General features: G+C 49.2%; 1 protein-coding gene across 1 annotated transcript in view; it reads right to left on the reverse strand.

Annotated features, from left to right (window-relative positions):
- The window catches only part of CPT1A (carnitine palmitoyltransferase 1A), a 62,858-nt gene extending 44,489 nt beyond the window's left edge, over positions 1 to 18,369 (reverse strand). Inside the window, 1 exon segment of the mRNA XM_074273705.1 lies at positions 18,091 to 18,369. The gene's annotated coding sequence lies outside the window, so the exon portion shown is untranslated.
- Positions 18,370 to 26,851: the final 8,482 nt, after the last annotated feature.

Genomic DNA, 26,851 nt, shown 5'->3' on the forward strand with positions numbered 1-26,851 from the left:
TGTTTACTGACTGACCTGATCACTAAATCCGTGCTGGCAAAGGGAAAGAGACAATAAATTCTCTTATTGGAGGAACACCTCATTTCCCTCTTCCACAGTACTCTCCTATTTGCATGTGATGCATTTGCATGTGTTAGTGTTTACCTAGGAACACGTGGCATGGCCTGGCATTTAGATCCTTCCCAGGAGAATGGAAATTCCTTGAAGGCAAAAACCATCCCATTTATTGTCTTTGTCTCCCCAGTGAAACACTCGCCTTTTGTGAGAGAGTAGTGACAGCTGGGCTGGAGACAAGCAGCAAACGCAACCCCCAGACCGAGAGCTGTTGCACCCTGACTTCGTCTGGCCCAGCCCTCTCTCTTCACAGATGGGGAAACTGAGGCACGCGCCTGCCTTGGCTAGAGTCACATCGCTAGGAAGGGCAGGGGCAGGATTTGAACCCCCAAGTGCCGGCATTCTGGCCCAGGCACCTGCCTCCAATAAATGTTTACTGCGTTAAATGAGTCCGGCCCCTCCTTGTGATGCAGTGCCATAAAAATAAGGCAGGTGGCAGGGAGAACTTTGCCCGGTGCCATCTGAAATGAAAGGGGCTGTGGCCGATTACTGTTTAACCAGCTGCTAGGAGCCTTGCTGTAGCACAGAGGAACCAGAGGGGGCGCCAGAAGAGACAAGAGCTTAGGCTCCCAGCTTCCCACATGCCCCTGTTGGCTACAATGTTGCCCCGGCCTTGTTACTGTTTCCTGGGGATGTGCTACACTCTAGCCCTTCCGGGAGGACTGTAACCCTCCAGCCCTGTTAGTCTCACTTCCTCAAAAGCAAAGCAATGGTCTTTCAGGGCCCGAGAAGGACTTTCAGTTTCCTTTTGGCCGGAGGAAGGAAGAGTTAGAAGGAAAGCGGCCTCCTTCCCCCTGCCTCCCCTGCCAACCGCCACCAAGGGCTGGCTCACCCACCTGCTGCTGGATCTGCACGAGCGGTGAGAAGCCCTCGGACCGGCGTTGTTTTTCAGCAAGCATTTACTAAGCAATGTCGGCATTCTGCAAACCAAACGCTCTCCCGGCCCTCTCTGGCCCCACAGGGGACATGCAACATTTACACAGATAAGCAAATACAAGACTATTCCCCGAGAGGAAAGCTCTCGGTCACTTTCCCTCTCTGTACAATGGGGGTTAAGAATCAAATGAGATAATGATGTTTTCAAGGTATACAATATAAATACCAATTATGGTATTTTAAATTATACTTATTATTTTGCTGAGGCAATTGGGGTTAAGTGACTTGCCCAGGGTCACACAGCTAGGTCACATTTGAACTCAGGTCCTCCTGACTTCAGGGTTGGTGCTCTATCCACTGTGCCCCCTCGCTGCCTCCTTTAGTGGATTATTTGATAATCACCCAAGTCTGAGCAGCATTGGCAGACAGATGTCTGTCATAGCAGGTGTGGACAGTAAGTACTGTGGTGAGATAAACAGTGAATGGATCCCACTGATTAGCTTAACGAGATCAAGGTGGAGCTGATGGCTGTCCACCAAGCCCTTCCTCCTTCCCATTTCCTCCTCCTTCCTAAGGTCAGTTCAGGAGAATGGGCTTTTCTCACCCGTGTTTGGCATGATACTCTTTGGTTTCCTTTCCAATGTTTTTATAGAGCTATATTTTCTGTTGGTTTCCTTCAAGAGCCTTTTCCACTCCCACCCTCAGACTTTGGACTCCTTGGATGGACAATTAACATTCATTAAGTACAGATTACTCATGGCTGAAGTGCCTATTAACTGGGTCAGCCTCACAGTCAGGAAGACCCAAGTTCAAGGCCCCCCTCTCACATCGATATTGATTGTGTGACCCTGGCCAAGCCCTTTATCCCACCGAGAAGGGGGCAGACCTGCCTTGGTGGAGGAATTCTGCATCTGGGAGTTCCTTGGCCCAGTGAAATCAGACTCATCCTGGCTCCTTCCTTTAAAATTGGTGCCCACTGAGACTCTCCATTAATACTTGAAAATCAAATGTTAAAAACTCCCCCAGTTCCCTCTCCTGTTGCCCCAAACTTTCTCCATCACTCATTGCCACTGAATAGCATCCTAGTGGTCCCAGCACCCATGCTTCCTATCTCTACCTGTGGTAATACCTCCCTTTATTCGCATTTGGACCCTTCTCTTGGCCCCGCTCCTTCCTCAATGTTTCTATTGTTACCCCCCATGGTCCAGGCCTTCCTCCCTCTCATAGTCAGACAGTTTCCTAAATGATCTCCCCTTCTCCACGCCATCCCATGGACAGACACTTTTCCAGTCGCCACTCTCTGGCCCTGAACATGGCTCCTGTAAATAACAGACATCTACAAGGTGCTTGTAGATCATTCCCTCATTGCAGGAAGCAGTAAACACCAAGGCCTCATTTCATTTACAGATGAGGAAGAAACCGAGCTCTCAAGAAGCTGGCATTCTTCTCCTGAGAAATGTGTCTCCACAGAGAAGGGGATACACAGAGAAGTAAGCACAAGATCATTTCAGTAAGCAGGAGCAAGCAGGAAAGGTCTCATGAGGAAGGGGAGATGGGCTCAGTTCTGAAGGAAACTAGATGAGGGAAGGAAGGTGCTCCAAGCATGGGCACAGCCTGGGCAAAGGCCCTGCTAGCAGAGATCTGATTCATGTCACCCCCCTCCACTCTCACTTATTATATTCCAATGGCTCCCAGTTGTCTCTGGATCAAATTGAACCTCCTTTATTGAGCAGAGGAATGCGGGATACATGGCTCCCTAATTATGCTCTGATTCAGCCAAGAGGGGAGGTTTTCTGTTGCCCATACACAATACTCATTTCCTATTATTGTGCCTTTCTTTACCCAGGTAGTGCCCTATGCCAAGGAACTGCTCCTTCCTCCTTGCCTCAGATGATCGTTCTCCCTTCAACACCTTGATTAATTGCTTCCTTCCACCCAACTAGAGACTTGTGGCTGTGCTCCAAACTAAAAGGTGATTTCCCAAGAATAATGATGACAGATGGCTTCTGTGTCAATGAATGTGATGGCTCAATATGATCAATAACACGATCAATATGTGATCAATAATAAACAACAATTGTGAGGACCTGGGGCAACATCACTTAACCTCTCTGTCTGCCTTGGTTTCCTCAACTGTAAAATAGGAATAATAATAGGAACTAGCTCCCAGGGTGGTAGAAAAGAATCAAATGAGCACTTTTCATGCCTCTAGCAGGAACTACATAAACACCAGCTCTTATTATTAAAGCTCATTTCCCTGAACAGAAAGAGTTTACCTCCTCTCTTTTTCTTCTTCGTCTATCTTGACCAAACCAAATTGGGGCCTTCTGCTATACAAACCTCCCTTCTCTCCCACCATGGCCCACTTTGGTTTACACCTTCTGCTGCTTTTCTCTTCTACTCTGGGTAGAGCCCCTCCTTCACTCCCTCCAAGGCTGCCTTCACCATGGCCCACTCCCCTCAAGCCTTTACTCCATGATCTATGACCCTAAAGCATTTGTAGAGAACTACTTTTCACTGTTAATGCATTAGATTATTTTAAAATTATCTCTTAAGTATTTCATTCATTTCAAAAAGTCTACAAATTCTTTGGGACTGAATCCCCTTCTTAAAACTTTTGTTTACAGCCCCCCCCCCCAAAAAAAACATGGCTCCATAAATATCTGAACTCCATTGTCAGCAGAGGGAACTCCACCCACTGACCTAGGCTTAGCTCTAGTGACAAAAATAAATAGACACCCACCATTGAGCAGCCTTCTCTTCAGTCATCTAGAATAATGGCCTGCTTTTCCAGACTAGAAAGCTGAGATTCCGAAGGGTCTCTTGAGGGTCGGTCAGGACCCTGCCCAGCTCTCCTGATTAGATTCTTATGTTCTACTAAACCCATCATTTCCCATGGTTATTAAGGGATAAGAATAGTAGCTGTTTCAGGAGCCATCATCATTTGTTAAGCACCTGACACTGCCATGTAAGAGAGTCTCCTGCTTCTTAGAACTGACATCTTCCCGATCCACTTTATCCCCAATAAAAACAACCCAGAGCTTGATTAACTAAGCTCTTCTCAATTTTGTCCTCACCCTTATCCTGAAATCCTCCCCCCCCTCACAATCAGCTCTTTGTTGTCCAAAGCACTGTCTCCAAGTTCAGTAATCTGTGAGTTAGAAAGCCAGTCCCCCAATTGGATAAATATGAGTTAATGCTTCGGGTTCATCTCCCTGCCAGGTAAAGCTATTGATGATTTGCTAATCTTAACAATGCTGAGCAGACGGATGACGCCTGGAAGTAGAGGAGAGGGCAGCAAGAAGACGGATTTACAGATTTATTTCCTCATGCCAGGGGACAAGTAGGATGGGGGAGGGAGAAATAAAGCAGCATGAAAGCCCTTATTCTGGTTCCGGGTTTTCCAACCATGTCCTTGAGCATCAGTCAATCACCCAGCTTTGAATAAGTCCCTTTAGGTGTCAGGTCTTTGGGGAGTAGATGTTCTGACCCGGGAGATGCTATATGAGCATTTACAAACCCCTCACAGGGTAATCTGGGCAGCTAGGTGGTACAATGGATAGAGTGCCAGGCCTAAAATCAGGAAGATTCATCCTTCTGAGTTTAAATCTGGCCTCAGACACTTCCTGGCTGTGTGACTCTGGATAAGTCCCCTCTGTCAGCCTCAGTTTCCTCATCTGTACAATGAGCTGGAGAAGGAAATGATAAACCATTCCAGTGTCTCTGCCAACAACCCCCCAAATGGGGTCACAAAGACTTGTGCACAACTGAAACAAGTGAATAACGACAAAATAACGACAATCTTGGTGGGGGAGGCCCTGACACCGCACACCCCTCCCTTTTGTACTAGTACCTTCACATGGTAATAGACACAGGAATATTTCTAGAATGACCCATAACCTCACAATGTGCTCTCTCTGCTAAAAATCTCCGTGAGGGAATTTCAATGGATGGCAAGTATCCTTCACTTCTGCTGACAAGTCACCCCGACATTTCTGATCGGGCTATATTCTTTCTTACAATAATCTCTTCTATAAAAGCATCAAAGTGCTAAGGTCCCACTCCAAGATGTTTATCGAGGCACATTCTAGTGGGGAGGCAGGGACGTACAGTGGGCAGCCTGGAAAGCCCGAGATCCAGCCCATTTCTGACACATACTCTCAGGGCACAGATTTGTAGGCAAGAAAATTCTGAACATTCTCTATGTGTGCATTAACTGATTCATAAGTTATAGTTTTGCATCTGTATTGTTTTCTGCTATTACAAGAACAGCAATTGTCTTTTCTTATTTGTATCCTAGCATTTAGTACAGTGCCTGACCCTTCATCTCACACTTAATAGGTACTTAATAAATAGGTGCTTAATAAATGTTTATTCACTACAACTGTGTTCAAGAACCATTGGGCTAAGAATTATGTATATCACAAAAGCACACAAAAATGTTTCTTTTTAAAAAGGAGAGATAAATATGTAACAATATTTTATTCTAGCAAAACCACGGGACCACTGGAGTCACTGAATCCCTATTCAGGGCAACACGTTCAGAGCTGCATTTTAGGAAACAGCTTGGCAGCTCCACGAAGAACAAATTTGAGAAAGTCCGTGGGGTACGGGCACCGGCTCATGTGGAAGGGCAGACTCTTTCTGGGGATACAGGAAAAATGCTTGCTGATTTATCGAAGGCACCAAGCTACGCGGCTGGGATGAGGTTCCTCGATTGGCCTTCCAATGGGACCATAGGTCCATCCGTCCTCCCTCAAATTATTAGATTACAGATATGAAGTGAGACTGCTGTTGCAACAGGCTGTAAGTCTATGGCAGCTGGTAGGACGACCACAGGAGCTGGAAACATAATAGAACCAATGCCAGCACCTTGTAGTGATTTATGTGCTCAATTATTCCCACAAGAATTACAAAAGCCACTCTAGGCTAGGGCCAATTTTGCCTTCTGTTACGACCAGCTAGTAACCAGCAGGCCCTTCCAAGCTGAATGAATGAATAGTGTGGGTAAACAGTCTGAGGATCACTTGAGTAAATTATTTGTTTAACTCAACAGATTAGAGCACTCCCCCCCAATCCCTCCCCTGCAGGCCCCGGGAGTCACAGGCTGCTGTTCCCTGGCCCCCAAACTGACCCCTTTGGAAGGGAATGAGTTGAGAGTGTGCTTGGGTCAGCATGGGCTCACTCCTAGGTGAGGAGCACTGTCAGCTCAAAGATATATTCCGTTTTTGTGGCCTGCCTCGCTGAGGTCCAGCTAGTTATGGGGAGAGTTTAGTTTAGCTCAACAGACAAGGCTGATTCCGGGGTCTCCTGGGCAGGTCCCCCTTCAGAGAAGCATCCGTGGAGAGCCAAGTAAAATGTTCAGCTAGGGAGGAGGGCATGATGCTGGCTTCTCTATCTCAGAGTCTGAACCAGCTGGAGGGAAATTTCCCAGGGAACCCTGAGAGGAAGGAGAACAAGCAATGTCCCCCTCCTGTCTCTGCTGGACCGGAGAACGGCTTCTAGGATGGGGATGGACAGAGTCGGGGGCACATTGGTGCTCATGTTCATTCAAGTAATTTAATCCTTCAGGTGTCAAGGAGAGTCTTCCAATATGTAGGAAGATCATAAGGCAGAGTGGAGAGATATGAAGAGAGAATGAGGGGAGAGATGAATGGGAAAGGAAGCGCTGGGTCTGATTGTTTGGGCGCCTTGGGGGAGGACAGAATTATCCGATCATTGAGAAACTGCAAGAGGGAAAGAGAAGGAGGTAGGAACATCTAATATGACCTCAAACAAGTGACTTAACATGTCGGAGTCTCACTTTTAAATCCTATATAGGAGGGGAAAATGCTGCATAGTGTCAGAGCAAGAAGAGTGGAGAAGACTTGAAGGTAGGGATTCAGGAAGACAGGATGGAAATAGAGGCCTGAAGCTTCGATGTGGTACAAAGAACTCCGAGCCTGGAACTACAGATCCCATACTTCTGCCACTGATGGCCCGGATAGAATGATACAGAATTTGGGGTAAGTTGGAGCCTCTCTGGGCTGTTAAAAGGAAGGCTTTGGCCCAGATGGTCTCCCATCCTCCTTTAAATCTAGAACGCCATCATTAGTGATCTGCAAGCTTAGCAGTCTTGGGATCCTCACTTTCCTTCCCTTCCGGGGCTCCCTTGTCTTTTTTCCCCTCTTAATTATGTCCTAAGTAACTTCTCAACCCATGAAAGGACCAGAGCCAGTTAAATTTTTTTAAGAACTGGGAAGGGCAACTAAGTGACTCAGTGGAGATGGAGTCTGGCTCAGGAGGAGTTCAAATTTGGTCTCAGAGAACTATGTGGATGCCCATCCATTGGAGAATGACTGAATAAATTGTGGTATATGAATGTTATGGAATATTATTGTTCTGTAAGAAACAACCAGAAGGAGGATTTCAGAGAGGCCTGGAGAGACTGACATCAACTGATGCTGAGTGAAATGCACAGGACCAGGAGATCATTATACATTTCAACACCAATACTGTATGAGGATCAGTTCTGATGGACGTGGCCCTCTCCAACAATGAGACGAACCAAATCAGCTCCAATAGAGCAGTGATGAACAGAACAAGCTACACCCAGTGAAAGAACACTCGGAAATGAATGTAGACCACAATATAACATTTCCACTCTCTGTTATCTTGCATTTTTGTTTTTTCTTCTCAGGTTATTTTTACCTTCTTTCTAAATTGGATCGTTCTTATGCAACAAGATAACTATATAAATGTGTATCCATATATGTATATTTAACATATACTTTAGTATATTTAACATGTATGGGACTAACTGCCATCTAGGGGAGGGGTGGGGGAAGGAGAGGAAAAGTTGGCAAGGGTCAATGGTGAAAAATTACTCTTGTTTATACTTTGTATGTAAAAAGCTGTAATAAAAAAATAAATTTAAAAAAAATGTGGTCTCCTTAAGCAAGTATCTTAACCTTAACTGCCTCCAAAAAAAAAAAAAATATGTAAAAACCAAACCCACACCCTGGAGAAGATAAGTTGTACCTGGAAGCTACAGGTAGGGACCGATGACCTAAATAAGATGGAGGCCAAATGCCGTAGGCTCTGGAGGCATTAGTGTGACTTAGAGCCCTGCTCCTATTTAGTGAATTAATAAACATGTACTGAATGTCAGGCACTGTTCTAGGCATGGGGGTACAAAAATAAATAGTTCCTGGCCTCAAGGAACTTGGACTCAACTTTCTAAGAACCAAACTTAGGCACCAGGTCAATGAAGAAAGCATTTATTAAGCACCTACTATATACTGGGCTCTGTACTAGGTGTTGGGGATACAAGTACCAAAAATTGAAACAACTCTTATTTGGAAGGAGTTGACATTCTCATGGGGAAGACAACAAGGTATGTGGAAATTTTCACAGAAAAAAACGAATAATAGTTCCATATGTAAGAGTTAAAGGAGGGAAGGTGGGTATAGGTGGGAGGATTCAAGAGATGGCAACTTAAGGGAAGAGAAGGCTTCTTTAAGGTGGAGGGGAGGGGTTAAGTGTGCTTCAGGTGGACAGCCAGTGCATAGTCATGGAGGCTTGATGGAGAGCCGCATATGTGAGAAACAGAGAAAAGGCAGCGAGGCTAGATCTCTGAGTGTGAAAGGGGAGTAAGGTCCAACAGTGCTGGAAAGATGGGTCGGGGCCAGGCTGGGGAGTGCTTTACAAGCTCAGTGCTGTTCATCTTTTCCCCGGAGACAATAGAGAAGTACTAGAGTTGATGGAGGAGAAGAGTCACATTGTCCAAAAGTGGCTCAAAGAAAATGACTGACAAGAGTGCTTAGGATAGACTGGAATGGGGAGACTAGAGGCAGGAAAGACAAGTGGGAAGTGCCGCAATAATCTAGGTGAGAGGTGATAGGGCCCTGGATTCTTGGAGCAGTGTGAGAGAAGAGGAATGGGAAAGATATTGGGAAGGTAGGTGGGGCAGGGGACGAAGTGCTGGTCCTCAGCTGGAGGCAGGAAGGCTCACCTTTGAGTTCAAATCCAGCCTCCAACATTTACTAGCTGTGTTACTCTGGGTAAGTCATGGGCCTGTTTGCCTTAGTTTCCTCATCTGCAAAATGAACTGGAGAAGGAAATGGCAACCCATTCCAACGTCTGCCAAGAAAACTCCAAATGGGATCATGGAGAGGACTGAAAAATCAGCAAAATCTGGAAACTGACCGGATCGATGGGGGGGGGGGTGAGGAAGAGTGAGACAATCTATGACAAGGCCCAGAGTATGAACCTGAAAGGATGGAAGGTTGGAACCTTGGATAGAAAAGGGAAACGTGGAAAAGGAGCAGGAGGGGACTGAGGGCCAGAGAAGGAAGAGGATGAGCCCTGGCTTGGTCATGGCGGGCTAAGAGGTCTCTGAGACATTCAGCTTGAAATGTCCAGAGGACAATTGTGATGGGAGACAAGCTTGAGAAAGAGTGTGAGGCTGGATATGTAGGATGTGTGTTGTGAGAGGGAGAGAGCGTGTGCGTGTATGTGTGTACGTGACAAGTATGTGTGAATGTTAAGTACATGTGTGTGAATGTGTGTCAAGTGTGGAGAGGAGTGTGCGTGTGTGAGTGCATGTATGAGTGAGTCTGTGTACATATGGTGAGTGTGTGTGTGTGCGTGACAAGAATGTGTGAATGTTAAGTACATGTGTGTGAATGTGTGTCAAGTGTGGAGAGGAGTGTGAGTGTGTGTGTGAGTGCATGTATGAGTGAGTCTGTGTACATATGGTGAGTGTGTGTGTGTGCGTGACAAGTATGTGTGAATGTTAAGTACATGTGTGTGAATGTGTGTCAAGTGTGGAGAGGAGTGTGCGTGTGTGAGTGCATGTATGAGTGAGTCTGTGTACATATGGTGAGTGTGTGTGTGTGCGTGACAAGTATGTGTGAATGTTAAGTACATGTGTGTGAATGTGTGTCAAGTGTGGAGAGGAGTGTGAGTGTGTGTGTGAGTGCATGTATGAGTGAGTCTGTGTACATATGGTGAGTGTGTGTGTGTGCGTGACAAGTATGTGTGAATGTTAAGTACATGTGTGTGAATGTGTGTCAAGTGTGGAGAGGAGTGTGCGTGTGTGAGTGCATGTATGAGTGAGTCTGTGTACATATGGTGAGTGTGTGTGTGTGCGTGACAAGTATGTGTGAATGTTAAGTACATGTGTGTGAATGTGTGTCAAGTGTGGAGAGGAGTGTGAGTGTGTGTGTGAGTGCATGTATGAGTGAGTCTGTGTACATATGGTGAGTGTGTGTGTGTGTACGTGACAAGTATGTGTGAATGTTAAGTACATGTGTGTGAATGTGTGTCAAGTGTGGAGAGGAGTGTGAGTGTGTGTGTGAGTGCATGTATGAGTGAGTCTGTGTACATATGGTGAGTGCGTGTGTAAGGGGGGATGGGAGTGGGGGTAAGTGCGTGTGTGTGTATGTGTATGTGTGTGAGTGAGGACACAGGTCAGTCATTTACATAAAAATTGTATCTGTGGAAGGTGAGGTTACCAAGTATATAATATATAAAGGATATGGAGGGAGAAGAGAAGACCCACTATGTGTCAGGCCCTGTGCTAGACACTGGAGATACAGCCAGAAGCAAGACTCTCTGCCATCACTGAGCCAACCTTCTAAAGGGGAAGAGATGACCTGCACATACTCAGATGTATTAAAACACATACACGCACAGTCACCTTGGAGGGGAAGGAACAAGTCGTTCAGGTTTTTATTAGTAGGAACCATTAGTGATCAAGAACAGGGCATTTGCATAGCTGTGTCCTCCACAGTAACCCCTACAGACTTCTTTCTCTTCCCTCCCCCTTCATCTCATGTCTCTCCTTCCCTCCTTCTTTCCACTTCTCTCCTCCACTCTTTTCTCTCTACCTTTTTCCCTCCTTTCTCCCCCCTCTACCTTTCTCCCTTCCTCCCACTCCTCTTTCCCCCAATTCATCCTTTTCCCGCTCTCTCCCTCCCCTCCTTCTTTCTTTTTTCTTCCTCCCTTCCCTCCCTCCTTTGCTTTCTTCCCGTCCTTCCTTCCATGTCCTCCTCTCTCCCCCTTTCCCTTTCTCTTTCTCTCTCTCCCTGTCTTACTCTCTCTGCATATATATATCAATAATGAGTGTTCAACAGGGGCTTTCTCCAAGAAGTCCGGCTACAAATGACTGCACCATTAGTCAGTAAGCATGCTGCCGCAAAAGATGCAAATTTCGATTTTATTTATTGCTTTTTGATGCACCTCAATTCTGATCTCCCAGAAACAGTAGAAAGGAAAACTGCTTTTATGGAGGGAAAGGTAATGAACCAGCGGGTTCTCGGGCACAAGAAAGGAGACAGGGCTCAGCTAGTTTTTTCCAAAACTGAATTGGTGTAAGAGACAGGGGACCGGCAGGGCCAGAAGTGTGCAGTGCTTGGGAGATCCTGGGTCACTGCCTGCTCATTCAAATAAAGCTGAGAGAAAATTCAAAGTGGGGGGGGGGGAAGAACGCAAATGTGCCACAGCTGACATTTCTACCTCCCTCTCTGCCAAGACTGCATTTTTCAACCAAGCTAGATGCCTGGAGAGTGAGGGAGTTAAATTCACTGCATGGAATAAATGTCAACATATCATTTTCAAGCCAGTTGCCAGAAATGACCATGGGACAATTCTTTAGCAAGGTTTAGCTGAACTTGTCCACCTTATTCTGCCTTGTTTCAGTACCTACAGTTCCTTCTCTCTCTCCTTCCATCTCTCTCTCTCTCCCTTTCTCTTTCTTTCTCCTCCTTCATTTTCTCTCTCCCTCTCTCTCTCTCTCTCTCTCACACACACACACACACACACACCCCTTTTTCCTCTGCTAGCCTAACCTTCTTAGCTTCCATCATAATCCATACTCAAAGTCTGGAGTTGTCAGACACCACAAGCTGAATTCCATTTTGTTGCATGAAGCATGACCAAACAAGGGATTGAAAGGGGCCTGTCTGGTCTGGCGTCTTTCCTTTTTAAGAAAGGCAGGCAATGACATTGTGAGGCAAGCCCCAGGAGAGGGGTCACCACATCAATTGGAGAGAATTATCCTTTGAATCTGAGCTCCTAAAGCTAGATGGCGATCTTCCAGGTGTCAAAGAAGAAATGTTTGTCAGGTACAGGTTTGGCTTAGACAACTCTGGGATTCTGGGAAATTCTGGGAAATGAGATTTGCGCTTGATTTAACTCTCTCTTGTAGACAAATCTAACTACAGTTGAACTACTGGGAAGTTTTGGGCAATAGAGGTGACATGATCAGACCTGCATTCAAAGGTTCTCCCCAAAAATGTGAGCCAGAGATGTGGAGGGGTCTGGGTTTAAGGTACAGCAACGGGACCCCCAAAAGGCAAGGGAGGAGGGGTAATGAAACTAGCCATTCTCATTAAAGATTGTTAAAGTGAAGAGCTGAGAATTCAGAAAAAGGGGGCTCAAACTTTGCATGATTCTATTTAAAGACTCAGAGAGAGCCATTTCAAAAGTGTGGCTACCCAGACTTGCTCAAAATAAAAGGCCCCTGTTTTTTATCAACTACGTCATCCCAGCACAGAATTCTTGGGCAAAAGCTTTGACACCTCCTTCTTTCTCTGGGGGGCAGGGAGACAATTTGAGAGGCAGATGGTGTGCCCGGGGCACCCAGTGAGGGACACCATCATGCTATAAGCTCTGGGCAACTTCTGTCAAGTTAAAGGGTCATTCAAGCCCCGGCTTTTGGGTTCTTTCATGTCTTACCTCGTGCCATCTCATTGACACAGCCATAGCAACCCTCAAAAAATCATCGGTTTTGATCTGCAACCAGTGGAAGGAGAACCCCCAAGGTTGAAATTACAGAGTCTGGAAGGATTAACAAAGATGCCATAAAAGCACAGGGGCTGAAGCTGGGATTTTGCTGGAGTTCTCAAATATTTTCATCTTAGGATCCTTTTGCTCTCTTAAAAAAATGACTGAGAACCTGACCTCAAAGAGCTTTTGTTTATGTGGGTTATATCTATTGCCATCTGCTATACCAGAAAGGAAAACTTCTTAGTATTATTTATAGTTTTGATCTCAGGATCCCCCCTCTAAGGTCTTGGGAACCCCCAAGGGGACCTAACTACCCTTTGAGAACTACTGATCTAAGCAGCTTTTGAAAGAGAAAAGTCCCCCACCATTGCAGGTCACTGCCTTCACTGTAGCTGAGAGTCCAAAAAAAGGGGGCTGAGGGGCTGAGCAGTCTGCCGGGGGTCCCTCAAACATTGTGTGTCTGAAGCAGACCTGGAGCTGGTCTTCCTGATTCCAAAGCTAGCTCCTCATGCCAGGTAACTAAGCCTTTGCTGCAGAATCGTTCTAACCATGATCCTTGCTCCTTATTTCAAGAAATCAGCAGTGACAACCTTAGTCCAGAATGGGAATTTAATCGGATCTTTTAAACACTTTATACTATGCTTGACTTTTGTTTTTATGGTGGCTTGTGTGACCATAGCAATTGTCAGGGTGCCTGGTACACAGTAAATGCTTAATAAATGCTTGTTGACAGCAAGATAAGACTTCTTTGGACTGCTCTTTTCAATCCAGGGTAGATATGTAGCCCTATTTTTGGATGAGAAAACTAAGGCCATGGCTCAGGGATTTCCCCTAGAAAACTGCAAAGGGCTAGAACCCAAGAATTATGGGTGTCTCATCTGCCTGCCTCCCACTGTTTGAGGGACCCCGGGAGAATGAGCCCTTGAGCATTCACACAGACTGAGTGGGTGCTCATTCAATCCTCCCCCACCCAACACCACTCCCAAGGGCCTGGGCCCCCATCTTTGGGTCCAGCAGAGGCTGCTGGGAGGGCAGAGTGGGGATGAACATCTGAGTAGGCCTCTTCCCTCCCAGGCTCAGTGCCTCGGGCCGGGTCCTCCTCACCTCTCACCTAGATTACCACCACAGCCTCCAAATTCATTGGCTGGCAGCTGCCCAACTTCTCCCTTCTCCACTGCATCCCACAGTCACTTCTTTAAAGCTCTCCTTCCACCTCATCTTGCCCTTGCTTACAAAGCTTTAGTGGCTCCCACTGGTCTAGAAATGCAGGCAGGAGCAAGGGAAGCCTCCCAATTAAGCCCCTTAATGCATCCACCCAGGCGATCATTAGGATGCCCAGCCACACCGACTTACCAGCTATTTCTCACACTCACCAATCCATCTTGCATCCCATGCTCTTGCCCTCAAGGTGCCTCATGGCACACTGAGGGAGTGCCCTCCACTCCTCCTTCCTGAGCCTGTTCCAAGGCTCAGCTGAAGGGCCACTCCCCCCCCCCCAGAAAGCCCCTGCTGAGCCCCCAGCTGCCAGGGCTCGCAGCCCCCAGTGCTGACCGGATATAGATTTTTATATTGACTTCTGCTGGAGACTTAGTTCCCTTCTGAGGCTGGAGAATCCTTGAGGGTGGGAGCTACTTTGCTAGGCCAGCACCTAACAGGGGCTGCAAGAACTCAAGGGCAACAGAACCCCTGCAGCCCATTCAGCCTGTGGACACCTCTAATCACTAGCACCATTCTCCTTAGATCCAGCCCAAATTTGTTCCGTTGCAGCTTCCTCCCATTACTCTTGTGGTCCTCCCTAGGGTGGTAATCCACCAGCACAGTGCCAGCCACCAGTCTTCTCTGAACCAAACCTCCCCAGTTCTTTCAACTGATCCTCCAGGACCAAAACTACAAGTCCTTGCTGCCATCCCCCTGGACGATCCCCCCACCTATCAATGATCTTAATCTGCGGCGGGTACAACTGAGCCCAGGACTCTGGACCTTGTGTGGCTGGGGCAGAAGATTTGGAACTCTCACCATTCATTTCCTGAAGGGCCACACTCGGGAGGCAGCCCAAGATCTCAAAAACTCTCTTGACCATTCTATCACATCCATGGCTCACACTGACCGTGCAGGTTAATAAAACCCAGCCAGGTTTTTTCCATGCAAGCTGCCATCCCATCACACCTCCTGAAGTGGACTTTTTGGAACTCAAGTTCAGGCCTTCACATTTATTCCTACTGAGTTTCATCCTACTAGAGTCAGCCCAGTGCCCTGGTTTGACAATATTGCTTTGAATTCTGTCTCGCAATCCAAGTGTCCCAATTTTGTGTCTTCTGAACATCTGATAAAATTCCAGCTGGTCACCGATAAAAACAAAACCTTAAACTGCCCAGGGCCCACGCAGATCTCTAGCGCTCTCCCTGCCCCTACTCCAGACCTCCTTTCCAGTGGACAATAACCATTAAGATCTACTCTGTAGCTCCATGCAGACCTGTGGGCCCCTTTAGAACTCCTGGATAGCAGGAAATGTCAGTCTTTGTATCACCAATGATTAGCAAAGGCATTTAATGAATGTTCATTGCTTCATTCATTACCTCCGTCTTTCATAATTATGGGAGGGACTGAGCAAATCCATCTGTCACTTTCCTCATCAGGAGGAAATGAGTTCAGCCTGACCCCAGCCTTGAACTTATCTAGGGCAGGTAGGTGTCACCTTGTTATCTCCTTACTTATTGTGGGATCCGACAACTACTAACTACTTCTGCTGGAGTCTTTTCCAGAGTGAGAAGGCCGAGATAAGAGGAGCGGGAGATAAGGGGGATCCAGGCATCCCTGCCTTCTATCATCCAGACTGGACGGCGGTCCTGTTCCTCCCTGCTCTTCTTCCCTCTAGCCACCAACATAACCCCAAGCCCCGTCACGTCCAGCTCACCTCACTGGCCATGGCTCATTTTGATCTTGGGCCCGCTCGCCACATTTTTGGTGGATTCCCCTCAGTCCTTGCAAGTAAATGCATCATTATCCCACTCCCCCCCCCCTTCTCCAGCCTCCAATACCCTCTTGTTTCCTTTGCATAAGACAAAGCTAGATGGAAGCTATGGTCTCATCCCACCAAAGCTCAGAAACCGAGGGGCACATTCTCCTGGTTTACAATCTCCAATTCCAAGCCGTGGCTTTTACAACTAACTCTAGTCTTGTTCACCTTGGGTGTCTCTCTTGCTAATCTTGCACCTTTCCATTATGTGTCCCAGACAAGAACTGCCCTTTACAAACCTCCCCCCTTTACCGAAGTGGGAAAGCTCATTTTATTAAGTTTCAGAATAGAATTTTAGAATGTGGCTGGATGGGATCTGTAAAGAGCCTGCCACACAGTAGGGACTTTCCTGCTTGTTCCTTCCCTCCCTTCCCAACCCTGCCTGCAATCTAAATTCCTCAATATCTGGCTCAGGTCCAGTGTCCTCCCAGAAAGCCTTGCTCCCATCCTATGACGTCACTGGGGCCCATAGGTGGGTCAGTCCTTTCTCCCTGACTGACCTGTGAACACTGTTTTCTCCAGTCTCCCCCTCAGCCGAAGAAAGAGCCTGCGGTGGCGGCCGTTCAAAAACTGTTCGTTTCAAACGATGGTCTATCTACTTGTTCCCCAAAGCCTTCTGGGGCAGTAAATGCCACGTGGATGGCTAATAGCTAATCCTTAGGAAATGATTTTCTAGCTTCTCCCGGGATGGCAGGGGAGGGGGTGGGCTGGACATCTGGGGGGTGGGGGCTCATTAACCCCCCCAAAACCAACATTTCGGAGCCTAAGAACACAAGAACGCTTATTCTCTGTCAACCGATCAATGTAACTGGATGAAAGGCAGAGCTGCCCATTCCTCGGGAACCGGGTCCCTGGGCACCGGGCACGTGGGGCTCAGGTTCAGCGCCCATGAAACACCCTGTACCTCATCAGAGCCAGTCAATATTTGCTCTTGACCTCGCCGCAGTTTACCGGGGGCAATAGAATATCCGGAGCAGAACAGGCCCGAATCTGGGCCGGAGGCTGCTCCCAGAGGCCTTTTAGAGCCTCGTCCCAGGAGCAGGAGCCGGGTTCTCTGACTCCAGACTCCACACTGTGATTGAGCGCCGGAGCGCAAGAGCTCCCAAGTTCAAATCCCACCTCAGGTGGCCACGGGCTGGGAGAACCTGGGAGCGTCGCTTCCGCCGCCTCTTTCTCCGGAAACCGGTGGCGACAATGGCTAACTGTGACAGAGGATGTAACAGAGGATGGTAACGGGAGACTTTCTCCCTCCGGGATGGTTCTGGGGAGCGAACGAGCCGGGACTCCCCCCCCCCCCCGCGGGCTCCACGGCCATTCTCATGCCCCCCTCTATTTAATAAAGGGTAAAACGACAGGACCCCGCTCCCTGAGCCGTCCTGGAGGGGAAGCTCGGCCGAGCGCTAGAAATTTAAAGCCGGTTTTCCTGCGTCCGCCCAAGAACTGAATGACTAAACGCTTTTTGCTTCTCAAAGGAAAATGGGGGAAGCAAATGAGCTGAAAGGCGGAGGGAAGCATCCCGCTCCCCGCGAGGTGGGACAGCGGCGCAGCGGCCCCAGCAGCCGCCAGTACTTGAAGGGCAAGTTCACCCCCCCACCCCCCCCCCCCCCCCCCCCCGCCGGTTGGCCGCCTCACTCCTCCCCTTCCCCCGGGCTCCGCGTCACGTGACGAGCCCAGAAAAGTAGGTAAAAGGTTACTCGGCGGGAGCCCCGCCCAGCTCCGAGGCGGCCAAGGCCAAGGCCGGATCTGTGGGTTTCAGGTCGGGCTCTGAGCTAACCAGGAGGCTCTGGGCCCAAAGGCGGAGCCGCCAGGGGCCGGGGCGCATCTCCAGAGCAGACAAAGGGCTTGGTAGCGGGGGCAGAGCCAGGCTCGGCTGGGCTAAGGACAGTTTTGGGGACCACTGACGAATCGGGAAACGGGGTGCCGCGGCCAGGAGCGCCGGGCGCGCCCCCGCAGCCTCGCCCAGTAAAACTGCCTTTTATGTATTTCGCTCCCACCGCCTCCTCCCTCTCCCCTCCCCCAGCCCCAGAGGAGGGGGCCCCGGCTGCCCCGCCCTCTCCCAAGCTCAGAGGCGTACATGGCTGTCCTGAGGCCCCCCCTCCTCTGCACCCAAAGAAAACACCCCCTCCCCTGTGAAAGTAACGCCCCGAGATCCTCTCTGTGGCCAAAACGCCCGTCATTTCCACGCGCGCCCGGGAAGCTCCAGTCGGAACCGGGACCCGGAGCTCCAACAGAGGGGAGCCCGCTTCGGCTCCCGGGGACTCGGGCGCACACAGGGGCGGAGCGACCCCCTCCCCCCAGCACTGCCCGATCACCTTTCGGCCTCCACTGCGGCCCCGGGAGGATCAGTCACAGCGAAAGGTGACGTGGGCAGTCCCGGTCATTAAAAACAAGCCCCAAGGCTCGCTCCCTGGCACTTTCCAGCGCGGGCACCCAGAGTGTGCAGGGCGGACATTTTCAGTAATTTGTTCGGCCGCTTAGAAGGAAATAAACACGCCGTCTAGCTGGAATGACCAGAAACCAGACTCCGCTGCAAGAAAGGAGGGAAACAAAAGCCAGGTTTCCAAAAGGTTAAACACATTTGCTTTTTTTCCCGAGCAACCGATCAAGACACAAACAGTCGGGTTCCTCCCGGAAATCGCCTTCTCCCGGGTTAGAACGCGCCCGCCGGGACGCTGGCAAGCCCACAGCCGCCTCGGAGCCCCCCGAGAGCACGCTCATTTTAGCTATTTTAATTGGGGGGATGACTGGAAACACTAGGAAATAAAACATTCAGGCCAGTTTTGTTGCTTATTCCGGCAGCTTTCGGAAAGAAAGTCTTAAGAATTTTCAAATGATCGAAACGCTGACCTACTATGCTCCAAGCCAAAAAGCAGCACAACAAAAAGCGGACCCCGGAGAGACCTTCAACAAAATCAGACCCATCAGGCGCCGCGCCTGTGGCCCACGCAGGGACGTCCCAAGCATCAAAAGTACGAAGTTTTAGCCGCTGTGAGAATAATGCAGAATAAGGCAAAGCCAGCACCTCCAGTAGTTTATAGTGCAATGGAAGAGCTAGCAGGGAGACCGAGGTGTTTCATTCATCGTGGTGAGGGCAGGGACCAGAGTAGGTCTGCTGCTGGGTGTTGGCTGTGCGAGGTCAGGAGGGCCTCTGGGAGAGAACTAACTGTCCCTTTGTCTTATCTTGCTGTACCTGTTCCAAGTTAGCATTCAAGAGCTGTCAGTCCCACAGAATCACCTGGTGCATCCTCTTCTTTAGCATCACCTGAGTTTAACTCATCTGGGTAACATGTATCAGAACCAGGAAGGAGACTGAGTGAGTCTCTGTCTCTGTCTCTGTCTCTCTCTGTCTCTCTCTGTCTCTGTCTCTCCCTCTCTCTCTCTTTCTCTCTCTCTCTCTCTCTCTCTCTCTCTCTCTCTCTCTCTCTCTCTCTCTCTCTCTGTCTCTCTCTGTCTCTCTGTCTCTCTCTGTCTCTGTCTCTCCTCTCTCTCTCTCTGTCTCTCTCTCTCTGTCTCTCTCTGTCTCTCTGTCTCTCTCTGTCTCTCTCTCTCTCTCTGTCTCTCTCTCTCTCTCTGTCTCTCTCTGTCTCTCTGTCTCTCTCTCTGTCTCTCTGTCTCTCTCTCTCTCTCTGTCTCTCTCTCTCTCTCTCTCTGTCTCTCTCTCTCTGTCTCTCTCTCTGTCTCTCTCTGTCTCTCTCTCTCTGTCTCTCTCTGTCTCTCTGTCTCTCTCTGTCTCTCTCTCTCTCTCTCTCTCTCTGTCTCTCTCTGTCTCTGTCTCTCTCTCTCTCTCTCTCTCTCCCTCCCTCCCTCCCTCCTCCCTCTCTCTCTCTCTCTCTCTCTCTCTCCCTCCCTCCCTCCCTCCCTCCCTCCCTCCCTCCCTCCCTCCCTCCCTCCCTCTCTCTCTCTCTCTCTCTCTCTCTCTCTCTCTCTCTCTCTCTCTCTCTCTCTCTCTCTCTCTCTCTCTCTCTCTCTCTCTCTCTCTCCTTTTCCCCATGTACCAGCTCACTCCCTTTCTTCCCAGCTCCCCTGGCTGACATGAAGCTTCACATTATGCCAGTTCCTTGATAAACCAGGTAAGCTACCTGTTCCTTCCCCTCCTTTTCAGGGAGGTTCAGACCTAAGTAATGTGGAAAGTGCTTTGGGCCCTTCAGCTGAAGCTCTTCCCTGCACACAGGCAGGTGGAAAGAACAGGGGAGGCTCCCATGAAAGTCTGGGATGTGTAGCTGTGACCTTGCCCAAGACCACCGGAGGGGAACCTGCCAGTGACAGCTGTGACATCCCAGACATCACCCACAGCCTTCCTCTCCTGGGGCTGTGTGTGTGTGTGTGTGTGTGAGTGTGTGAGTGAGTGTGTGTGTCTGAGTGTGTGTGTGACAGACAGACTCAAGAGGCAGAGCCAGAGCCCCCCCTCCCGCCCAGTGCACGAAAGTTTCCGATTCTTTATAAGCCCGTCCATTTCCGGGATGCCAAAGACAGGGTCATTCTTTTACCTCCCACATCCTTTCCAAAGGGGGAGGGAGGTGCAAGCGAAGGGGATGGAGCCCGGAGGGGAGAGGGGCCGACAAATTCCACCGCAGCACCCTCGGGCCGCCCCCCCGCCCCCCCCGGCAGGTCGGACGCTAGATCCTCCCCTCCCTGAATAAATCTTACCGGGTCTAACGGCCCCTTCCTCAGTTTGGGCATCTCGCCACCCGCCGCCCCTCAGGGCACGAGTCCAAGCGACTCCCTCACTTGGCGACACCCCTTATTTCGGACCCCAGCTGCTCCCTCGGTCTCGGGCCCCGCGGGGCGGCCCATGGCTGGCTCTGCCCGCGCCCCCCACTTTGGGGGTTCCTCCCTCGGCGGGTCCCTCCGCAGCCCCCTCCGGAGGCCGCCCCGCTCCCCCCTCCCCCAGGGCGGGGCCCCTTACCGGCGTCGGGCTCGGGGACCCGCCCGAGGCGGCCGCGTCTGCAGCAGGAGGCGGCGGGAGCAGTGGCTGCGGAGCCCGGGCGGCGGCGGCGGCGGTGACGGGGGCACAGAGGGGCCGGGACCGAGCAGCGGAGCACAGCCGAGCGGGCTCCCTGCCGGCTGTGAGCCCATTGGCTGGGGCGCGCCCTGGGGGCGGGGCCTGGGGAGCCGCGGGGGGCCACGCTCCCTGACGCAGTGGGGGGGGAGGGAGGAGCGGGCCAGAGCCCCAGTAAGCCAGCCCGGCCCACTGGGGGGAGAACCTGCCAGCAGAAAGAGCTTACTGGAGGGGGGGAGGAAGGGAGGGGGATGGAGGCCCGGGAGCATCCCCCCCCCCTTGGAAACAGCCCCTGCAGGGCAGGAAACAATCGGAGCAGGGCTGGAAAGGGAGGGGACCCCTCCACCTGCTCTCATGCCGTCTCCCACCCCAGTGTAAGCCCCGCTTCCGAGGCTGACCCCCTCCTCCTTGTAACTTCCAGGCGGGCGCACTGTTAGGTGACTTCCCAGAGTCACAGGTCCAGTACAACTCTTGAACCAGGTCTTTTGAGAACCAGGACACAGTAGGCGCTTAATTAATGCTTCCTCTTGGTCCACAGCAGTTATCTAGTCCAAAGCTCTCGTTTTACAAATGGGGAAACTAAGGCACAGAACTCTGAAGGAACTTGCCCGAGATCATGCGGTGAGTTAGTGGCGGGGCGGAAAGCCAGTTAGCGATAGAGCAGTCAAAGAAGATAGAGCAGGCAAAGGAAGGGTTTGAAGGCTACGGAGACACTTAACTGGCTGGGCGATCCTGGGCGATCACTTAAATCTCTCTCCGCCTCGGTCGCTGGAGGACTTGAAAAGCGCTTTGCAAACCTTAACGTGCTCTAGAAATGCTAGTTATTATCATGTCTCCATCCTCCGGGGTTAATATTCTTTCCAATAAAGGAGAGGTCTTTTTTCTTTCTTTAAAAAAAAAAAAAAAATTTAAAGCAAAATACCTGATAATATAATACCTGTTCTGGACGGTTTGCAAAACACCTGCCATGCATTAGCTCATCTGCTGCTTTCGACAATTCTGCCAGGGGAGAAGGTCTGAGTAACCCCGTTTCACCCAAAAGCTGGGGAGAGGGATGGCCCATGTGGTGAGCCGACTTGTCCAGGGGCACACTGCCCAGCACAGAGAGAGCCTAGAATTATCCAGACACAAAGTGGAGCATTCTCGTCCTTCTGTCCTGTTCCCTGCTCACTGAGTGTGGCCATGAGTGCCAGAGCAGCGGCATGGGAGGGCAGGGAAACCAGCCCAGACAACAGAAGGCTGGGATTCTAATGCCCGCAGGCCTGGCTCCTACGGACTGCTGTTCATTCCCTTTCTGTGTAAGTTTCCTTCCCCGTAAAGCCAGGGGTTCTATTAGGTTAGTTCCCAGGGTTCCTTCTGCCTGTAACATGGAGGCCCAAGTTCTCATTTGACAGATGGGGAAGCTAAGATCCAGAGAAAGGAAGGGACCTCCCAAGCAGAGTCATACCTGAGGCAGGGGCAGAGCTGGGCACCCTAACCCCTAGTCTATGGTGTCGTCCACCAGGCTGGCTTTCTCTCTAGAATATCCCAGAAGCTCCAATGATTTAGACCTAGAAGGAGATTCCCCCAGATTCCATCAGATTCTACTCCCCCTCCCCCACCAGGTTTTACATGTGTAGAAACTGAAGTGCAGAGAAAGTGGCTTGTTCCGTGCCCATAGACTTGTGATGGAAAGTGCCCTCCGAATCCAGAGAGAGAACCATGGAGGCCGATGGTGGATGGAAACAGTGTTTTTACTTTTTGTTGTTATTGTTTGCTTGTTTCTTTTTTCTTTCTCATGTTTTTTTCCCCCTTTTTGATCTGATTTTTCTCGCACAGTATGACAAATATGGAAATATGCTTAGAAGAATTACACGTTTAGCCTGTTTTTGTCTTTTGTTGTTGTTGGGTTTTTTTTTCATTTTTTCTTTTTGATCTGATTTTTCTTGCATGGCATGATGAATATGGAAATATGTTTAGAAACATTGCACATGTTTAGCTTTTATTGACTTGCTTGCTGTCTTGGGAAAGGGAAAAGGGAGAGGGAGGGGAGGGAGAAGGTTTTGGAACACAAGGTTTTGCAAAGGTGAATGTTGAAAATTATCTTTGTGCTTGGAAAAATAAAATACTATTAAAAAAAAAAAAAAAAAAGAAAAGTGGTCTAAGATCGCCTTGTAGGAAATAGAGTTGGGTTTGGAACACAAGGTCTTTGACACTAAACCCAGCCACCTTTCCATTCTGGCAGCATCTGTTACCATGGTCCAGAGTAGAGTTAGAGCAGTGGGCCTACCCAGTGGCTCAGTAATAATCCTAATAGCTAGCATTTATGTGACGCTTTAAAGTTTGCCAAACGCTTTACAAATATTATGTCATTTGATCCTCTCAACAATCCCCATTGTACAGGTGGGAAAACAGACATTCAGAGGTTAAGTGACTTGCTCAGGGTCACACAGTGAGAGTCTAAGGTAGGATTTGAGGTCAGGGTGGGGGGTAGGTCCTAGGACCTTGAATGGTCCTGAGGGTGTCACCCTCTTATACCTATAACCTCTGACCTTACACAATATTCTCCTACTATTCTTTGGTACTTTCCTTTCTCCTGAGCATTCTTTTGTTTTCTCCCTCACAACACACACACACACTTACAAACACACACTCACATGCACACTCACACACACATCACACACACAGATCACACACACAGATCACACACATATCACACACTCACACACACATACACACTCATACACAGATCACACACACACATCACACACATACAGATCACACACACTCACACACATCACACACACACACTCACACACACAGATCACACACACTCACACACATTCAAACACATCACACACACACTCACACACAGATCACACACATTACACACACTCACACACAAATCACACACACTCACACACTCTCACACACAGATCACACACACTCACACACAGATCACACACACAGATCACACACACATCACACACATTCACACACACTCACACACAGATCACACACACTCACACACACACATCACACACACATACACACACAGATCACACACACTCATACACATCACACACACATACTCACACACACACACAGCATTCAGAAAGCAGGTTGTTTGGCTGGAGAGAGACACTTGGTCAGTGTGGCCAAGTGTGCGAAAGGCTGCCTTGTGGAGGAGAAATGTCCTTGTGGGTCCTGTGTGGCTCCAGGGAAGACCCAGAGTGCTGCTGACAGGAAGGAGGGAAGTGCAGAGGAGTGGCAGGATGGGGTTCAGAAGGGAAGTGATGGGTTCCAACCAGTTACGGGGTATTTTCTCCTGGCACATAGACCCTGCTTACTAAATTCTAGGTGGTTTTTTGGTGCAACAGAGAGACAGTGAATAGGGGCAGGAGTCAGGAAGAGTCGGAATCCAACCTCAGACACCAGCCGTGCAACTCTGGGCATATTGCTTCATCTCTATTTGCCTCAGTTTTCTTAAGTGTAAAATGGGGATTATAATAGCACCTGCCTCTCAGGGTTGTTGTGAATCTCAAATGAAATAATAATTAGAAAGTGCTTAGCACAGCTCTGGCGGAGAGCAAATGCTCGCTAGTATAATTAGCTATTATTCATCAGGTATATTGTCCAGGGAGTGTCAGTTCAGCTTTGGCTGGGACCAGATGGCCTTGGAGGAGTATTTTAAGAGCCTGAGATTCTCCTGCCATCTCTTATTTTCGGTTTCTTTCACACACACATCTGATCCCTGCCTTGGGAGAGGCCTGGCTTGGGTTTTCTGGACAGCGTGAGTCTCTGTGAGCCTCTTCATTGAGAATGACAGAACCCTCCCTGATTTTTAAGTCCTTCCAGAAGCAGAAAAAGCCCTCCACAACCTAGAACCCTACATTTCATTAGTGCTTTCGGCTTTATACAATAAGTGTGACTTGGACTAATGCAAGTCTTATAACAAGTTCCTGGTGTGTGTGTGTGTGTGTGTGTGTGTGTGTGTGTGTGTGGTTTTTTTTTCCCGAAGTAAATCTACTTTTGCTGGCACTGACCCTCCCCTTCCTTGAAATCTTGCTCCAAATAGACTTCTGTGCCGCCCTTGCCAGCCTGTTCTTCCAGCAGCCCCAGTTCCTCACTCCTCTGTTCCATGGCCCTCTCTGTCCGTGATCAGAGCTATTTAACCTGTTCTGACTTATCTGTGTTATGTATTTTCCAACGTCTTTGGCTGGGAACCCACTTTATCGAGCCGACCCCCCAGGAGCCATTCCCTGCTCCGAGTGCCCTGCCATTTCAGCTCCTCTCGGGCTCCTTGTGGTCAAGAGTCCAAGCTGCAGAGCACGTCCGGGAAGCTCCGAGACTGGCAGAGATGGGCTTTGGCCATAGCCACTAGCTAAGGATTCTGGAGCTCCCTGGGAGTTTCCTCAGCATGGTCTCTTCCTCCTCCTCCTCCTTTCTCTCCGCTGACTAACAGGAACAGGAGCAAGTCAGGACCCTGGGAAGGGGTGTGGTACTTTCACCTTTGTGCCAGTGACTGCATGACCCAGCATGATTCATGTATGCAGGTATTGGACCTTACCCCCAAGCTCAGCCTGCATCTGGGCCCCAGGGCCCTCCCTCCCGTGGGAGGGCCCCGTGGCCCAGCTTCCCAGCTTGCTTGCTTTCTGCCTTTCCTCACAGGCTGCGTTCTGTCTAGGAGATTTAGCTATTAATAGCTCGGGGGAGCTCATCGGCCTGCAGGCTCAACTTCAGGTCTCCTGAGGTCCCAAGGGCCAGGCTGGCCCTATTCCTGAGCACCCTGGGGGGCTGCCTCCTGAGCCAGAATAGCCTCCTGGACCATCCCCACCACGTGCACCCCTGGATCATTCCTGTGCTCAAGCATTTACTGCCTGGGCATCTATTCCCCACTGGGTCTGAATCTCAACTGCCTTCAAGGCCCTCGGAGCTCACTCACCTCCCCATCCTTTCTCCTGCCCACTTGCCCGTGCCCAGCACAGTGAGAGGCCATGTTCCCTAAGCTCCTTGTGGGCACAGAGGATATTTGGGATGTATTTTCCCGTGGAAACAATGTTGAAAATGGCAATGAGCTTCCCAAACCTTGAAGGTTGATGGTCTCAAAAGAGGGCAGAAGACTTGGGCTCTGCATGAGACTCTTACCAGCTGGATAACTGGAAAAATCCCCTACAGAGACTCAGTTTTCTCACCTCTGAAATGGGACTGATCATTCATTCATTATATACATAATACCTGAGAAGGTCTGGTGCAGGGGATAGAGAGCTGGCTTCCAAGTAAGGAAGACCAAGACTGGGATTAAACCCTTTCTCTGCCATACCCCAGTTTCCTGTCAGAGCTCTGGGCCCCTTGATAAGACTTTGAATTGGAGAGAAGGCATCTGTCTGTCCTGTCACCAGGGTTTCCAGGACAGAAGCCACAAGTCAGGTGAACAAAGTGATAAAATGTGGCAACCAGAATTAACCATGGGAGGACTTCCGGGTCATCTGGTCCATTGTCCTCACTTTACAGATGGGGGGGAAGAAGCCCCTCAGCTTGCCCAAGTTCATGCAGCTAGAAAGCCCTGGCACTGGCATTTGAACCACTGTCCCACTCTCCTCAAGTGGGATTATTTTTACTATGTCATAGGTTTTTGTTGGAAAATTGGTTAAATTTGGTTAAAAACCTTAAAAGCACTATGTGAATAATGTATTGATAAATATAAATACATAAATATTTTAAAATAAATACATAAAAATAAATATATTTTAAAATAAATACATAAATATTTTACATAAATGTACATAAATATATATATATTTTTTTACATATGTGGTATACAAATAGATACATATTTATGTAAAATGGCAATTTAAGGTTTGTGAAGCACTTTACAAAAGTTCTTTTGTTTTATCCTCACAACCACCCTGGGAGATGGGTACTACTAATATCTCAATTTTACTGCTAGGGAAACTGAGTCACAGAGAGTTTTGGTGACGTGCCTAGGATCACATAACCAGCAAATGCTGAGGTAGGACTAAAGCAGGGTCTTTCTGACTGGGTCGGGAAAGCTCTCCACTGAACCACCTCACTGATTCATTACAGCTATCATA

This window comes from Sminthopsis crassicaudata, chromosome 6 (genome assembly GCF_048593235.1).
Source record: "Sminthopsis crassicaudata isolate SCR6 chromosome 6, ASM4859323v1, whole genome shotgun sequence".
Lineage (NCBI taxonomy): Eukaryota > Metazoa > Chordata > Mammalia > Dasyuromorphia > Dasyuridae > Sminthopsis > Sminthopsis crassicaudata.